The sequence below is a fragment of the Rhinatrema bivittatum genome, chromosome 3 (assembly GCF_901001135.1).
Source record: "Rhinatrema bivittatum chromosome 3, aRhiBiv1.1, whole genome shotgun sequence".
Lineage (NCBI taxonomy): Eukaryota > Metazoa > Chordata > Amphibia > Gymnophiona > Rhinatrematidae > Rhinatrema > Rhinatrema bivittatum.
Window position 1 is genome coordinate 169,564,986 of NC_042617.1, and position 18,728 is coordinate 169,583,713.

At 43.9% G+C, this 18,728-nt stretch overlaps 1 protein-coding gene across 8 annotated transcripts in view; it reads left to right on the forward strand.

Annotated features, from left to right (window-relative positions):
* The first annotated feature begins 721 nt into the window (after positions 1-721).
* VIT (vitrin) overlaps positions 722-18,728 on the forward strand; it is a 215,577-nt gene continuing 197,570 nt past the window's right edge. Inside the window, exons 1-2 of one of the 8 annotated variants that reach the window (XM_029593919.1) lie at positions 722-797; positions 1,597-1,647. The gene's annotated coding sequence lies outside the window, so the exon portion shown is untranslated. Of the gene's footprint in view, positions 798-858; positions 878-966; positions 986-1,037; positions 1,648-3,053; positions 3,241-18,728 lie in introns of those variants that run through there. The other 7 variants (XM_029593921.1, XM_029593920.1, XM_029593922.1 and 4 more) reach the window with 7 other exon arrangements.

Here is an 18,728-nt window from a genome sequence, read left to right on the forward strand (position 1 = left end):
AAATGACAGCAACTATGGCCTTGCATTTTTGAAGATTTAAGCACTATTGTGTGCTAATTGCATAACCCAATTTAGAAGCTTGTCGGTTCTATCAATCCATTGGTTCAATGTGTCAAAGGCTGGACAGGAAGATGTACTGTACTACTGTTCGCTGTGACCGAAGGGATCAGTGCTAGGACCATGCAGGGGACAGAAGGGGATGGCGTGGCGGCAATGTCATAGCTGCAGGGACACCACAACCCAAGGAAAGAGGGGGACAAATTGCTAGAAAGGCAAGGAAACAGAGAATGCAGACTGCACAGCATGAGAGACAGAACTGGCAACAGCAGAGGTTAGGTTAGCTGGCAGAGGAGACAGATGGGAGATGAACAGTGCTGGTTTTTCCATTAGGTGAACTAGGCAGGTACCACCTACCCATGTTTAAGGCATGACACCACAACAGAGAAGGGAATGGATGCTGGGTAGGTATGGGGATAGAGACAGAGAAGAAGCTGGGTGGGTAGGGGAATTGTGAAGGGAGGGTGCTGGATAGGTAAGGGTGGAGTAAAGAGAGAGGGACACATTGAAAGGATCCTGGGGCAGGTAGGAGCGGAGAGAGTGGATGCTCAGCACTGCAAAAAGGGTGCAAAAAGATTGGGATGAAGCTGAAGTGCTGAGCAAGGCGTGAAGGGGATAAAGAGGAGGATGCTGGGAGCAGAATAAAAGGAGAGAGATGCGGGACAGGGGGGATAGAGAGAAGGGATGCCGGGCACTGTGTCCAGAGTGCAAAAGGAGGGGGATGCAGGAGTTGGCAGAGGGTGAGAGGCAAATGAGAGGTGGATGCTGACTGGGGCTAGAGAGAGAGGGAAGCTGTGCCAGAGCTGCCACCGATAGGAAGGTTTGTAAGGGGGAGGGCAAAAGATGGAAAGTTTGCCTCGGGTGCCTAATAATGCCTTTGCACCAGACCTGGAGCTGGAGCTGTGGACATGAGGGACTAGAGAGTGCTGTGAGTGGTAGAACCACTCCCACACGTGCTCCCGTAGTGGTGGAGTGCACTTTTTAATCTTGTTTCTAACTCAGAAGAGAGATTGGGGCATTTTTTTAAGTCAACCTTCAAAATCAGAAAGAAAAAAAAAATCTACTTTCAGAAGTCGAGGGACTGTTTGCAAATGACACCACCAAACCTGCTCCTCCTTTTCAGCTAAAAAGCTTGGCTCTTTTTCCTCTGGATTCACACTTACAAATTGCAGGGTGCTCCCGAGAGTGGATCTTTACCTTTAGTTGTCAAGGGCTTAGACAGACATCCCTGAAAGGAAAAAAAAAAAAAAAGTGGGAGGGAGTGGAAATTTAAGAGAGGCCCATCTAATGCAGCAGCTAAATCAATATGAGGCGCTCAGTGTGTGCATGGAGTTTGGTGGGCTCTCGGGGATGAGAGATGGGTGAGAATGTTTGATTAGCTCCTTTCAGGAGAGGAGAAAGGTGCTCAGGCCTCCCCATTTCCTTCTGGCCCTTGGAGTATATGATGCTACCGTAACTGGAGTTTGTTGGAGGGCTGGCGGGGAGGAAGAAAGGCTTGCAAAAAACATTTTTTTTTTTTTTTACTTACATATTCACCAGGCTGTGCAGAAGGAAAGGAATACAACATCGCTTTGCAGGCAGCAAAGAAAGGTAAGCTTGGAGTGACTATTATTCAGTATTTTTCAGTAGCTGTGGATTCACAGGCGTTGTTAAGCAAGGGTGAGCTACAGGAATATTTAGGTTAAAGCAGGCTGTTTTGAGCACGCTGTATGCAACAACTGTGGCACACCGACCTCTGGGATGCGTACAACCCTCCACTGTGCATCCAAAGCTTGTTGCCACCTCCAGCTATGACAGTCACATATAAAACCGTGGAGTTTGAACATCATTTTTGAATTGTGGTATTAAATGATACCTGTTTTCTCTGTACTTTCAAAAGCATGCAAATGTCCCTGTGTGGTTGGATCAAGTGCTAACTACTTGCCATAGTACCATTTTAAGCTGTCCTCTAATACCAAACTGAAAACAAAATGCTCTCTTACTTATTTGTATATTTTATAGGCAGTACAGAGAACTATTTGTCTGATGCAGGCTGACACTGAAGAAAGAATGTTGATAGTTTTTAAAAGCTTGCATCCTTACACATTCCTTAGCTTTATAAAGGTTTCACCTCTTTTTTTTGGCTTTCTCATCATTAATTCTGTTTGGTGGACTAACACGGAAGTCTGATTCTAATGTTTGGTGCATAAAAACAGCTGTTAAATAGGTTAGCATACCTTACAATAAATTTCCTATATTTTGCCATCCCCCCTTGAAGGCTGAAGCTTTTTGCTACCTATTCAGTATCTTTTAACAGGAGCCTCTTCCTCATAGTGAATGAAACATGACATTTTACACGTTTTAAGAAGGAGGAAGGTAAAACTTAAACCAGCTTTATTGTACGGTAGCTCTAATCAGGTCCCTCTGGTGCTCTCACGGTGTTTATTTTCCTGCCCAGTCTATGTCCTGTGTGAAGCAGACAGCGCCTGGAAACGGGACGTCGCTGAATTATTTCCCTCGCCACCATTCAGTGCATCATCGGCTGCGTCTCTCCGTTTATCTCTTATTATAGCAAATCTTTCTTTATGCTCCGCTAATAAGACGACCCTTGAGATCAGCAAAAAAAAAAAAAAAAGTTCTTATACGCAAAACATGCTTGCATTTAACTCTAACGGGTAACTTTAGCAGTAAGGAGCATATTGAGACAGTATATACAAATATATTTAAAGGACTACTATTATTCATGCAACAAGCAAAATGTGTGCGTTTCAGCTCGCTAGAAAACGTACTTTCCTGTCATACCACTTGTGTGCTAAATGTTTGATTTAGTGAGAAAACAGTAAAAGAAGCATTTGACAAATACAATTATTGTGCCTTACATTGGAGCTCCCCCTATGCCACTGCAGGATTAGATTTATGCGGCATCTTTAACAAACGTGAGGGTTGGGTCAAGCCTGCACAAACACGAAGCAAAACCCAAACGCCCCGAGCGAACAGTTTGCAGAGAGAGCAGGAGAAAGCGTGAGCTCTGGGTATTTTGGTCCCAGAACCTTATGGCAATTGCGCCACATTCAGAGCACTACAGGAACTGCGCCAGGAAATAAGTGAATTCTTGGGCTGTTTTGCTGCCGCTGTTAAGCATGATGATATATACCAGAAATATCTACTCTTCCCCAAAGGGTCAGGCTACTGTATAAAGCAGAGGTATGTCTAAATGAAATTCATCAGCAATTCATACTAGTAAAGTGCTTGGGGTGACTATGGACTGAATATCTTGCTAAATTAGACCAAGGTGCAAACAAAACTGTAGGGGATGGATGGGGCTTTTGAAAAATTGCTACAATACATGCTATTGAATTGTTTTACCCACATGAAGTGCACTTAACGTGAGTAAATGGACTTTTGAAAATTGCTATGATAATATTTTATATTTACATTTTCCTTTGAAAATTACCCTGAATAGCTGCTCTCCCTCAACCAGGAGAATTTCAAAATTAGGGTTAATCCATAAAACAAAAGTATTCAAGCCAAATTAAAGAAAAGCTTCACAGTGTGGCATTGCTGAGTCTCATGGGCAATGTTCCCTATAAGGATTGGGTTGCTGTGAGCAAAATGTTTTGTTTCATTACCCTGTGAGCACCACCTACTTTGATGCAAAAAGACTATCAATTTTAGGCTCACAGCAACCCAATCCTTAGAGGAAACATGGTAGCAGCATGCGCACAAACTTTCTCACATGCACACACAGTAACATATTTGCATATTCACTTTCATACTTTTTCTCACACATACATTCTCGTTCTAACCACACACACTCTCATTCCTTTCATTCACTCCCCAGACTCTCACACACATCCACACTCAGTTCTTCTCTTCCACACACATACACTGCAAACCCTTCACTGCCAAACACTTTGGGAACGATGTAATAAGATGTACTGAAGCTGCTGCAGGTTTCTTTATGCATGTACATGCATTTTCCTGCACAAAACCCTATACGGGGATGTAATAAGGATTTTGTGCACAGGGAAAAAAAGCACGTACAAATGCGCTGACTCGCATTTTTTTCTGCGTGAGTGCATGCTAATGGCATGCAAAGGAGGCGATTATCTAATCATGGGCAATGCAGGGAGCCATGCTAATGTTAAGAACAGAAGAAATTGCCTTGCTGGGTCAGACCAAGGGTCTATCAAGCCCAGTATCCTGTTTCCAACAGTGGTCAATCCAGGCTACAAGTACCTGGCAAGTACCCAGACACTAGATACCATGCTACTGATGCCAATAATAGCAGAGGCTATTCTCTAATACAACATGATTAATAGCAGTTAATGGACTTCTCCTCCAAGAACTTATCCAAACATTTTTTAAACCCAGTTACACTAATTGCACTAACCACTTCCTCTGGCAACAAATTCCACAGCTTAATTGTGTGCTGAGTGAAAAAGAATTTTCTCTGATTAGTCTTAAATGTGCTACTTGCTAACTTCATGGAGTACCCCCTAGTCCTTCTGTTATTCAAAAGAGTAAATAACCGATTCAAATCTACCCATTCTAGACCTCTCATGATTTTAAAGACCTCTATCATATCCCCCCTCAGCCATCTCTTCTCCAAGCTGAACAGCCCTAACCTCTTTAGCCTTTCCTCATAGGGGAGCTGTTCCATCCCCTTTATCATTTTAGTCACCCTTCTCTGTACCTTCTCCAGTGCAACTATATCTTTTTTGAGATGCGGAGACCAGACTTGGACACAGTACTCAAGGTACGGTTTTCACCATGGTTTGATAAAGAGACATTATGACATTTTCTGTTTTGTCATTCCCTTCTTAATAATTCCCAACATTCTGTTTGCTTTTTTGACTGCCGCAGCACACTGAACCAACGATTTCAATGTATCATCCACTATGATGTCTGGATCTTTTTCCTGGGTGGTAGCTCCTAATATGGAACCTAACATCGTGTAACGACAGCATGGGTTATTTTTCCCTATATGCAACACCTTGCACTTGCCACATTAATCTGCCATTTGGATGCCCAATCTCACAAGGTCCTCCTGCAATTTATCACAATCCGCTTGTGATTTAACTACTCTGAATAATTTTGTACAATATGCAAATTTGATTACTTCACTTGTCGTATTCCTTTCCAGATAATTTATAAATATATTGAAAAGCACCGATCCCAGTACAGATCCCTGAGTTACTCCACTATTTACCTTTATCCACTGACAAAATTGACCATTTAATCCTACTCTCTGTTTCCTGTCTTTTAACCAGTTTGTAATCCACGAAAGGACATCGCCTCCTATCCAATGACTTTTTAGTTTTCTTAGAAGCCTCTCATGGGGGACTTTGTTAAACGCCTTCTGAAAATCCAAATACACTACATCTACTGGTTCATCTTTATCCACATGTTTATTAACCCCTTCAAAAAAATGAAGCAGATTTGTGAGGAAAACTTGCCTTGGGTAAATAATGCTGACTGTGTTCCATTAAATTATATCTTTCTACATGCTCTGTGATTTTGATCTTTAGAATAGTTTCTCTAATTTTTCCTGGCACTGAAATAAGGCTCACTGATCTATAGTTTCCCAGATCACCCCTGGTGTACTTTTTAAATATTGGGCTGCAGGTTTTGTACCGCCAAGGTCAGGGCATGAGCTAAGTGACAGCGCCATCTCGGGGACTATTTTATCCCAATGCCCGCATTGGTGTGGTGTGGTTGTGTGTCCGTGCAGCTCTGGTGTGATTTTGATGATGGAGATTTCTGATTGTTTCTATTCCTGATGCTGTGGTATACCCTGCGGCTTCGCCAAAGGATGGCAGCAGCAGAAGGTTTGGCAGGTGACAGAGGTCATGGCAGGAGAGAGAGGATCCGGAGGGAATAGATTTGTGCTTAGCTGGTCACCCAAGCATTCAGATTTGTGGCCAGCTGAGCACCTATCTTGGCAACCGAGCAGCCAGTTTCGTGATTAGCTAGGCACCTGAGTGTCCTGACTTGCGTCCAGCTGAGTGGCAATCTTGGTGCCCAAACACCCATGAAAATATTTGCCATGTTTTCTGCAGCACACAATTATTCAAAATATTAAAAATACATCCCAGGGTCATTTTTTGCACTAAATAGGGAGACCCATTCGCTCACTTTTATGCGTGTGTTATCAGTGCGACTTTTCTGCACAGATGTGGCAGCTTATTACATAAGGCTTATCACGCTTAGCTATGCACTTTTTTCATTGTGTGCACGAATTTCTGCACGCAAATAATTTGCAAATTTTTTTTTTTTTTTTTACATCCCTCGGAGGCGCCAGCTTTAGTTGCACATGGTGATCAAAACCTGTGCTCATAACTAGCATCTGGTTTTGCCGCGGGAATTATTACTTCGGCCCCTTTGAGAAGTAACACAAACCCCTGCAAAAAAAAGAAAAAAAAAACCAGACACCTAGAACCTTGCCATCCCATATCAGCATTATTTCAGGTCTCAAAGAGGTTAATTTTAAAAGCATTGCTTGCACAAAAATGGCCACTTACACATATATGTGGGCCATGCGGGATAAGCGTATATTTTTAAAGCCACAAAATACGCGCATATACGCTCGTGCTCAAGCAACAGTACACGCGTACAAAAGGGGCGTCTTAGGGGCGAGGTCTGGGCATGACTATACATATGCGCAATTTGCGCATAATGTAGAAATACTGCATATCAGTTACATATGCAGAACACAGACAGACCCTTACCTAATACAGAACAAGTGACTACAAATTAAAAACAGAAATATGCAGACAAAAATAAAATGGAAAACCCAAGAAACCAGATTCTGAACAGTGGAATACTGAAGAAAGAATAAAATAGAAATATATAATGCACATTCCCAAAGATAACATATGCCAATCACTAAAAAATCAAAATCAAAATTTTTTTTTACCTTTTTGTCTGAACTTATTTTTCTAATTGGTTAGTCCCAGGCTTTTTTTTTTCCACATTTCCTTTCTTGGTTTTTTCCCAATTCCTTTTATGGGATCTCTATTTTCCTTTCTATTTCTATGTCTTCTCTTTTTCCCTCAAACACACACTCAGGCTCTCATTCTCACATGCTGGCTCTCTCACACACACACACGAACTTACTTTGCATGCTCTCTCACACACAGGCTTCCACTCCACATGCTGTCTCATACATACACACACCAGATCTCTCTCACATGCTGTCTCACACACACACACACGGCTCTCACTTTCACATGCTATCTCTCTGTTATACATATACACTGGCTCTCTCTCACATGCTGTTTCACTCACACACACACACAAACAAACACACAGACTCTCACTCTTACATGCTGTTTCTCACATATGCAGGCTCTTAACTCACTCTCACACACACTCACTCACTCTCTCTACAGGGCCTCAGCCTCCCTCTCCCCTCTGGGCCTCCTCTTCTTGGGCAGCTGCGAGATGGGTTTACGGCAGCCTTGACACAGATGCTGCTCCTTTTCTGCATGTAGGCCAACACTCCTCCTTCCTGACCACATGGCTCCAGCGTTTTTCTTTTGGGGCCATGTGGACAGGAAGGGAGAGGAGCACCGGAAGTTTTGAGGCCTATTTTTTTCTTCGGGCCATGGTGGGATGGGTTCCACCACTGATCCACTGGTCTTCAGGGCGGGGGGGGGGGGAGGGGTGCGGGTATAAGCTGTGCACAGCTGTGAGAAAAGTTGTGCGTGGCTATGCATGTGTGCAGCCTAAAGAGAACAGTGATCATGGGGTCAATTTTCAAAGAGCTGTTGTGTTTCCCGGCCCCGGCAGGCCCGCAACCGGCTCTACTCACCCCCGACGCTCAGGTTCTGGACGTGGCCCTTCCTCAGCAGTGGTAGGCAGGCGGCTATGCGCTCGTGCTCCTTCTTCACTCCCAGGTTCCTCCGGCAGCTCTGTGGCCTTCCCTGGTCCCAATCGGGTCTCCCCACATGCATCGAGTGGAAGCGCCACCATCACCTAATCTCTATCTGTTCGCCTTAGGAGCGTATGCACCTTCCCTGACTTTAAAGGGGCTGTGGTGGGAAACCTTCCCATGGCCCTGGATGATGATGTCCCCACTCAACAGGTCTCCATGCCTCCTGTCTTGTGCTTAGATGCTCATTGTGTTCCTGTTCCTGACCTAGTTTCAGTCTTCATGTTCCTGTTCCAGTCCTTGCATTCCAGTTCCAGCTCCCTGACTCCTGAATACCCGTTGGATAGATTCCTTGGCTTTGACCCTTGCTTGTTCCTGATCACACCCTGGATGGATTCCTTGGCTTTGACCCTCGCTTGTTCCTGACCACGCTCTGGACGGATTCCTTGACTCTGACCCTTGCTCGACCTTTGACCTTGTCTCCAGCCGCCTGCCCTGACTTCAGCTTGAACCTGACCTTGTCTTCAGCCACCTGCCTTGACTTCAGCTTGAACCTGATCTTGCCTCCAGCCGCCTGCCCTGACTTCAGCTTGAACCTGACCTTGTCTTCAGCCGCCTGCCCTGACTTCCGCTTGAACCTGACCTTGTCTTCAGCCACCTGCCCTGACTTCAGCTTGAACCTGACCTTGACCTTGTCTTCAGCTGCCTGCCCTGATTTCAGCTCGAACCTGACTCTGCTTCCAGCTGACTACCTTGGACTTGGCCTTTCTTAGGCTTCTGCCTTTTACAAGCCCGGACTTAATGTGCTCCTGACTCCTAACCTGCTTTAGTCTGTCCAGGCTTCTGGAACTGGGCCCTGTCTTTAACTCAGCTCCGTTGGACCCTGCATCTCCGCTGCTTCCTGGCCCCTTACTTGGAATACTCTTCTCGGGATCAACCACACGGAGGAGGCCCACCTAAGACCAGCCGGCCCCGGTATCCAAGGGCTCAATCTGCAGGGAACGAGGACTGGTATTGGCAAAGCTTCAGTTGGCCTCCGCTTCCCGCTCAGCTCCACTTCCTGATGGTGGGGACCCGTGGGGGCATCCCCACGGGTAGCGCCAACTCCCTCCACAACAAGAGCCACTGAGTGGATAAGATAACCTGTTAATTTCAGCCCATTATCTTTAGGAAAATTTTCAGATAAACCTACCAGAGAGGAAGAAACTCCATCTGGCAGAGCAGGCAATTGGTCTTTCTCTGCCATCATTTAATATATTACTGTGTTACCATCAAATTGCTTTTATTACAGGCTAAGGGGCTTTTGCACTAAAGGCTAGCATGCATGCTAAGGCAGTTTAGGATGCACAGACTACATAGTGTGCTATATACGTAGACCCTATCAAGCATTCTGAACCGGGCTTAGTAGACATTACTGGGTAAGCACTGAAATTAGTGGGCACACACATGTAAATTAACATACATCATATGCCAATTAGGCTTTAGTGGGTGCACAGGAAATATCCTGGAATGCTTTCCTCCACCCCTATTTAACAAGTGCTCCCTAAAGCCTCAGACCAGATGTTAACCTTTTAGCAAGCATGCAATATTGAAGGGGCTCAACTTCCAGCACGCTTTGTGGCTTGAAAAATAAAATGAAGGTGATGTATCAGAGATGACACTGGAAAGGTTTAACCACAAGCCATGAGCTACAGCATACCTTCCCATATGTCTCTTTGGAATAGAGAGATATCAGCACACACTATTTTTTTTTTCTATCTTCTTACACATTAGTTTTACTGTCTCTTCTAAATGGCCATTACAAACTAGAATGGCATAATTGTGATGATCATCGATGCTATGGTTGAGATTATTCAGTCCAAAGTTCATTCTAGTCAAGTGCTTTCTTTCTGGAAAAAAAAAGGTGCCGGTCAAATCAAGCAGATGGAAGAAAAGGCACCGGTACAATTACTGCCTAAAAAAAAAAAAGCCTGGATTGTAGATATATTGAGGCTTGGCCTGGAAAAGCAATCTGGACAGCCATGTCTAATCTGAAGCCCGTAAACATTGCAAAGAAGCACAGAACTCTTTTTAGAGAGCCTTGAGATACTCATTGACTATTTCCACTCTGCTTTCCCCACTCTACTTGCCTCATTCAGGGCCTCACATTCTTCCCCCCTCCCGCTCCCCAATTTCTTCAGATTACCTGCATAAGACACCACCAGAGCTACATCTGGCCCTGGCCCCAGTGCTACAGGGTGCTTTTTGAGCGTGGATGGTTACATGCTGGTGCTTTCTGGAGTCAAGTCTGGCAGATAACCCTCCCTAACGTATAGACCAAAGACCAAAGCATGTCTTATTAAATTAAATAAAACAGTTTCGAAAAATAGGTTCTATAACGAGATGCTCAGACTTTTTACTGACACCGTACATCAGTGACTTAGGCATCCCACGAATATAATCACGCGCCTACAATTTATTTAAACCATCTTTGTGAAACCTAGGAAAATAAAAAAAAAAAATCAAAATACTTATGCGTGCAGCATTGGCAAGGAGGGAGGAAAACAGAGTCTAAAGGAGGTACCCATAAGCTGCTCGTCTACACTCCTGCTTTACTTTGCAAAGTGATCTCACTAGGCTTGGGCAGGGGAAGACTGATAGTAAGAGATAATTTGGGAGACTAGACTGCGGAAAGGAGAGGGTGAGGGAGGCTGCTGGGACGGAAGAGGTTCTGAAGGCTACAGCTGAAGATGCTGGGAAAGGGAGGCGAGAGTGAGACTGCTGGGATAGGGGGTCGCTGAAGTTGGTGGCCTTCAATTCAGGGGCAAGCACACACACAAATTCACTTCTCAGTGGAAGAAAACTGATCTCAACTTATTTAACCCTGAGGAAGCCAGCGAAACACAGCCTGTGGCAGCCTAATTAAGAAAAAGATATGTACAGCATCTTTTTAAATGCATATTTAGATGTTTAAAATCGTTTTGAAAAGAATACAATAGGATTTGGACCATTTGAGGCTAGTTGTGTGGAAGTTGCCTACGGGGGAACTCAGGCACTGGGGGACTCAATGGGAATTAGGAGGAGAGTGGACATTCAGGGATTGGTACAGATGGGGGGGAGGCTGATAGTGGAGAGTTGGAGACTCAGGGATTAGGCTAGGGGTGGGGAGAGAAAGGGACACTCAAGAGATTACTTGGGGAGAGGAAAATGGGAACCCAGTGATTGGACTGGAGGAGGGAAAAGTGATGACTCAGGGACAGAGAGAGTGAGAGCAGGGACAGGTGGATTGAGTGAGGGCTTGGGAAGGTAGAAACTCAGGAATGGGGGGGGGGGGGGACCAGTAGTGACCGAGATTGGGTGGGACTTGGGGATTTAGTAGAAGTGGAAAAGTGGGAACTTAGCAATTGGGGAGGGGGGTATGAGCAGGAGGTAAGAGATGGGGCTGGCCATGTGAAAGGGGTGTGAGAAAAAGGGAGTCAGAAGGGATGAAATCTGGCTAGGAGTAGATAGAGGCAGAGAAGAAAAAAAAGAGATGGAAGGGAAAGATCAATGTCACAGGTAGATGTAGGGGAGGAAATAAGATGACAGGAAGAAAGAGAAGAAACAGAAAGAAAGCTCTGGAAAAGGAGTTAGAAGACTGGCAAGAGGCAAGCAAAAAGTAAGAGAGACCTGGATCAACACAATTAGAAAAATACAATATCCTGACAACAAAGAGAGGGGGAAAAAAACATGTTATTTCCAGTTTAGTGATTGAAGTATGGTAGTTATGGGAAATGGACATCTGACGTCTTTAGATTCTGCACAGTACAGGAGGAATGCATTTCTGGTTCTCTTTCTCCAGTGTTGCATTGCATGCAGAGTTAGACTTCTTGTGGCCTGCAGTTCAGTTTCTTCCTGCACATTTCTATGTTTAATGTTTGAGCTACTCCTCTGTATTTGGTCCGCGTTGTATGTGTATCTAAGGTGGGGTATTATGTTAGCATGTAGAGATCTCTAGCATTTTGGCTTGTTCTGTTTCCCCAATAGGAGATGTAGTGGGGCTCTAAGTTCTGTTGTTATATTTGCATTGCTGTCTTTTCATAGGTAGATTTTTCTGCTGTGTGAGTCCTGAGGGGGTTAGTGCTGTTTGGTATGGCAGGCTTGCTCTATAGCATCTGAGTGTGATTTTGCAGGGTTTTCAGTAATTGTTGTGCTTGGCACCGTGGCAGGGCATGTAAATATAATATACGTGTCAAATAAGTGATAGTCTTACCTCAGAAGACTATACTTTGAAGGACTCTCTTTATTTATGTGCTGTTTTGAAATATCCAATTATCGTATTCTTTTTTTTTTCTTGCAAAGGAAGGAAGGGTGGCACAAGACTAAAGGTTCAACCAGGGTGTCTGGTGTTTTAGGAAAGGAGTCTTTTAACACTAGTGAGCAGTAGTGAAACTTTGAACAGTATTTTTTTTTATAAGATTTAAAAGGAAGACTCACAGATGGGGGGGGGGGTAGATTAATTAAAGAGGGACGTAGCATGTTTTAAGAATACTGGACATATATCAAGGTAATGTATACTTTTAAATTTATTATCTCTGCACTCACTATCCTGCCTCTCTAATAACTTAAACTTTATTAACAATTAGTTTACTATGCTAATTAGTTAGTATTTTAGTCTATTTAATTATATTTTGAAACCATGTATTTACTTCCTTTTCCTTTTGGAAATGCAATTATTATTAAATTAATATTTGTTACCTACTGTAAACCATTTTGATATGTTCACATGAAAAATCCGGTATATAAAAAAAATTATAAATAAATAAATAAATAAAATAATAAAGCATACAAATTCAAATTATACTTTGCCGCGAACATTCTTGGAGAGCAAGTTATAAATACATTAAATAAGTACAAAATTCTTATTCTCCATTTTAGATCTCACAGGTATTCTGATAATTGGCTGATTCTCCATTTGGCCCCAAAACAGCACTGAAAGAGCGATAAAATCATGGTGACAGGAGGGGAATCATCTCAGTTCCCCAAAACCATGAACTCCCATAGCATTTGAATGGCAATGGAGCAGAGTTTGAGATGGGATTGCACGAAAGTCAGATACAAAGCAGGAAGGCACTGGTGATGTTTATTGTTTTGACGTAATAATCGGTTTTGACAGGAAATAGATGGCAGGAACTGCTGGCTGAGAAAGGAAATAGTCTGCAAAGCCAAGAAGTACGATGATCTTGCTCGTGTCCTCTATCAAAGCTCATGATTAGTCCCTGTTAATCATGAAGAACCGAGAATGCTGGGCAAGACTGCAAACTTTTCAAACACTGACCTCAGCAAAATGAATCCCATGCCAACAATGCCCCAGGGAACACGAAGAGCTCTTCCTGAAATGGAGGAAAACGTAATTGTTCATACAGGGCAGCAAAAAAGCTAGCACAAGCCCTGCTCTCAGTCACTCGCACACATATAGGCTCCACCACGGCCCCGCGAGCCTCCCGTTTTCTTCGGACCATGGTGGGATGAGCTCCACCACAGCCTACTGACCTTCCTGATTGGGGGGGGGGGGGGATGGAAGCCATCCATCAGTGCGTGCGCACGCAAAGGGAGGACGGGCCTCTCATTTTCAGCCCCCTGTGGTTTGAGCACAGGCAGTCTGCAGCCTCTTTCCTTCTTCAGCCGTTGGCAGATTGAGCACCGGCGGCTTAGACCTTCTTTGGCTGCCGGCAGGTTAGGCTCTACTGGCGGCTAAACGGCCTCTCCTGCTGCCGCCAGCCTGCCGCCCCCTCCGGGAGTGCCACCCCATGCAAATGCACGATATGCACACCTGGTCGCACCAGACCTGTCGGAGAGCCTCTGGGTATTTGAGAGCCTGTGTGTGTCTGTGTATATTTGCGTGCGTGTGAAAGCCCATGTTTCACATATAGGTTCCCACATGCACACACACACACACATACATAATGTATCTGTGAGGGAGAGGGAGCCTATGTAAGCTAGAGTGAGAGGGCGTGCACGAAAGAATGAATGAGTTATTGTGCGTATGTGTGAGAGAGAAGATAAAAGTTGTGTGTCCCTACCTTCCCAATCAACGACAATCTCAGGGTGGCTGGAAATCAGACGATCACAGGTATGGTTAAAATTATTGGGTGCAATTTGATGATCCTGCTCTTTTAAAATATTTAATTTTGGGGAGGGAATAGAACATCTAAAATTATTGCATTTTTTATTCAACAGATGTTTTGAAATATTTTATTGGTGTTTGGGAAATTTTGGATATTCTTATTCATTAACTGGTTTGAAATATTTATTCTTGCTGGGGTAGATTTTATAATTCTATGCGCGCGCAAACAAAAGTACGACGGATTTTACAAGATACGCGCGTAGCCACGCGTATCTTATAAAATCCGGGGTCAGCACGCGCAAGGGGGTGCACATTTGTGCAACTTGTGCATGCCAAGCCCTGCGCGCGCTGCCCGTTCCCTCCGCCTCCCCCCACCTTCCCCTACCTTCCCCACCCCCCTGGCCCTATCTAAAAACCCCCCACCTCTGTCGCAGAAGAAACGCCTGCAGGCGTAACTTTGCGCGCGCTCCGGGCCGGCTGCCGTGCGCCGTGTTCCAGTCCGGGGGCTGGTCCGGAGCCCGCGGCCATGCCCCCGGAACACCCCCGGGCCGAAACCATGCCCACGGCACCGCCCGCAGATGACGCGCCAACCGCATCACGCCCCCCGACACGCCCCCCGATGACGCGCCGTCCACATCACGCCTCCCGACACGCGTGTCCTGGGGCTTTGCGCGCACCGGAAGCCTATGCAATATAGGCTCGGCGCGCGCAGGGGGGTTTTAAAAGGGTTACGCGCGTCACCGTTTTAAAATCCATCCCTTTATGAATATGATTTTACTATTATGATTGATGTTTTATATTCTTGATTTTCTTATTTAATGTTTTATGTAGAATAGTAATGTTTCTGTTTTTACAATGTTGCTCTGAATATAGAGGCTGGCTTGTTGCAGGTTCCAGTTCAATTCTTCTTAGCACGTTTCTGGTTTATATTTTCTGATCTCTTTATTCTGTATTTGGTGAGGGTCTGTTTATGTTCTGCATATATGACTGCAGTGAGATATTTTGTTGGCATGTAATTTCTGTGTAGGGATCTACAGCAGCCTGATTTCCTAATAAGAGTTTTTCTAGTGTTCTAGGGCCTGGTGTAATATGTGCAGTGTTGCCCTTTCATAGATAAGGTGGTTAGGATTGTTTTGGTACGGGAAGTTTTCTAATTCTATTTATTCATGAGGACCAAGCTCACAGCCAACACACTTTACAAAAAGTCTAATGCCATAGGTGTTCCAAGTGTATTTTTTGCAGATTTTTCTGGTTGGCACCATAGGAGTGCATGTAAATATAATATGCATGTTGTGTTATTTTTGCCTAAGAAGACTCTACTTTTGAATGTTCTTTTTCATTTAAAATTTGTTATAAATGCATAATTTAATTGTGCGGGTCTGTAAAGGGTGTGGGAGTGTATGTGTGAGTGGGAGGGCTGGTGTGTGTGCAAGGCTGTAAGGTTTGACTAGGATACCTGATACCCTTCCCTATGCATGTGTTCTGGGGTGGGGGTGGGGCATGTCACTTTTTTTAAATATAGATTGCAAGATAGAGCTGGGCTTTATTTGATGGGCCCGGGACAGACACTGAATGAATATTGGGGCGGGGGGACAGCACACTAATTTTTCGCACAGGGCAGCAAAAAAACGCTAGCACCGGCCCTGTGCCTATCCAAGCCAACCTTGAAGAGCTGGGGCAAAGAGGAGAGCAGAGCAGGAGTAACAAACACTCGGTTGTATTAGGGTACAAGGGCTGCCTAGGACAATTTTTATTAAAGGGGCAGCTCTTGATTCACTGAAGTTTCATTTAAAGGAACAATGTTAATTTTGTTTGAAAGCCCACTATAGAGGCTCCTTGCCTAAGTGCCATGGCTGGATTTGGAGCCCTCGGATATCCTCAAGGGGCTCTCTTATCACCAGGAAGATGACACCAGCTTCAGAAAGAAGACCAAGGAAACTTTTATTGGAAGCTGCTGCTGTGACAAGATTTGCCACTGATTTTGATATACCAAACAGGATGGGAAATCGCCCTCAGGCATCTCATTCTGCGTGCACAGACTTCTATGAAAGGCATAGCTTGAGACTGTGAACAACTGAGAATATCATATAATCCGGGATGGGAGACAATCATTAGGCTGTGTGTTCTGAGTGCGTGGACTCAAGTTACTAAAGTGAGATAGCTGCGGAATCTGAATACCTGAGTGACCAGGTAATCTTAAAAAAAAAAAAAAAAAGTCTGTCATCTGAAGGGCTGTTCTGTGGATGTGCATATCAAGTCAATCTTAGAGACATTTTCAGTGTTTCTCTGGGTGGTTCATTTGTTGGTCATCTCTTTTCTTCCAGTTCTGGCATGCTGGAGAATCGTAACCAGGAACCTGTGTCTGACTCTAGTTTGAGGTTCCAAGTGAGTGGAGACCCTTAAGGTTAAACTGGATGCAACATGGTGTTTATAATCTGCAGGTCAAGGATATTTGATACATGAATGTAACAGTACCATACACCTGAACTTCATGCTCTTTATTAACACTTATTTTTCACACTGGAAATTGCAGTAGAAATAGTTGTAAAACTTGGGATATGTTACGCTGGGGCAAATAGTTGGAAAAAAAAAGGTGAAAAATGGTTTCCCACCTGTCAATGGTTTAGAATCATTTTGTATAGTCACTAACACAATGTTTCTTTCTGGTGTATGAAGAGAACCAGTAGTGACTACTATATTCTGCTAATTTTATTTCTCTTTACAGCTAATGTAAACTACAGAGATTTACAATATTACCTACCATGTGAGTGGTTATAGGAGTTAAATTTCCAAGGCATGGAATCTTGGACAGGGTTGGATGTCCAAAAAATAGATAGTGGTGGTGTTTGGAGGCTGACAAATGTGTAGCTGAAGAATGTCAACCATATGCAAGAGCTACCTCAGGATATTTCAATATGTATTAATTTGTGTTGTTTAGGAAGAACAATGAAGGAATATAAAGTGTATTATGTGTTTCTGGGAAAGAGTATATAGAATAGATAGAATGTAAAAATGTTCTAGTGGGATGTTTCTTGTTCTTAGCCAGAATAATAGATTTTCTCTATTTTCATATTGGTTGGTTACAGATTCTTTTAGGTAGTGTTATTATGGAAGAGTCTTGATTAACATCTGGCAAGAAAGAAGTGGATATCATCATATCTTTAACACTTTTCTGTTTTCCTATAGGTTGGGATGGAGCCTAGGTCTACATGTCTTATGTTTGGAGTTGAGTTATTTCATTTATAATATGTATGGATCATCATGTAACTGGACTCTTATTTTCAAGAAATGTGAGTGAATTCCACCTCACCAGCAGTAAGAGAGCTTATCCATAGTGGCAGTACACTGTAAGAAGGCAGAATATTATAGTTGAGTATTTTCTGGAACACTCCAACTATGGGGGGCCTGGCGGCAGGAGTGACAGAAGTGTTCCTCTGTTTCACTTATTTGTTTAGTGTCTCACATGGGGAGTGGATGATGCAGAAAAGAAGGTTTTGAGATTTGTAATAGGTACCAGGTCAATGCAGGCCAATAATAAACTCTCAATGAGTAACAATTGGAAGTTTGTACAACTGATTGGCAAATCTCAACTGAAATGGAATTTAATGATTTCCATATTGTTATAGATGTTTCCATACCTATAGTCTTGTGGGATTTTTCATTAATTAATCTTGTTTTCCCATAGGATGGAGTACAGACCCACATCAGTGAGTTCCTGTACCAGGTGTAGAGCCCGTTGTGGTTGAAGTGCTAAATCACAATAGAAATGGGCTTCGTTCTACTCTCCTTGTATGTTTGAATTTTGTATATTGTGACGTATAGTGAGCATTGTAAGGTAAATTTGTGGCTTTTGTCCCAAATTTAAAAACCTGAGGGAGAATGTAGAGATCCTTCCAGATTGCTAGCAGAACTACATTTCTATTGGAAGGAATATTCCAGTGATATAGGGAGGAAATGGAAAAGTAATTAATGTGATTGTGTAGCTCCCCCATGTGGAGACTAGAATGGTGTGCTCTTAGAGTATATAGATCCCCCTACTACCATCTTAGGATGTGGAATTTTTAGTTGACCCTTTCAGGGACAGCATGTCCACGGCAGTTCCCTGTTTATGTTTATTTTTTAAGAAGGAAGGCCTCTGGGGTCTCTAGAAGTGAGACTTGGGTTCAGAAAAGAGACAGAGCGCCTTTGCTCAGTTAGTAGATCATGTTTTGTGTTTGAGAGAAGAGTTTTTTTCCACCCTCCTCATCTCATGTTTTGATTTCTCTTTTTTGAGTAGTTTGCTTTTAAAATATATGGGTACTCAACCAGATGCTCAGTGTATGTAACCGAAAGGAGTAGTTTCTAAGTCCTGGGGGAATTCTGCACTACTGCAGAGTGCAGAATTTGTGCAAAATTCCCCCCCTGTGCAGAATTGCCAAATTCTGTGCAGAAAATGGCAGAGGAGACCCCGGCATGCTGCAAACAGAGCGCTTGAAGATGAAGGTCCCAGTGCGCTGTTCGAAGCGAAGATGAAGGCCCCTGTGTGCCGCAGGACGTGCTCCGCTCGCAGCAAAGATGAAGGCCCTGGCGCGCCATTTGCACTGAAGATGAAGGGCCCCCGTGTGCCGTGAATGGAATGTGCATGGTTTGAGCGAAGATGAAGGCCTCTCCTTGTGCCATGGGACACGCTCTGCTCATGGTGAAGATGAAGGCCCCAGTGAGAGTGAATGTGAGTGTGTATGAGAGGACAGT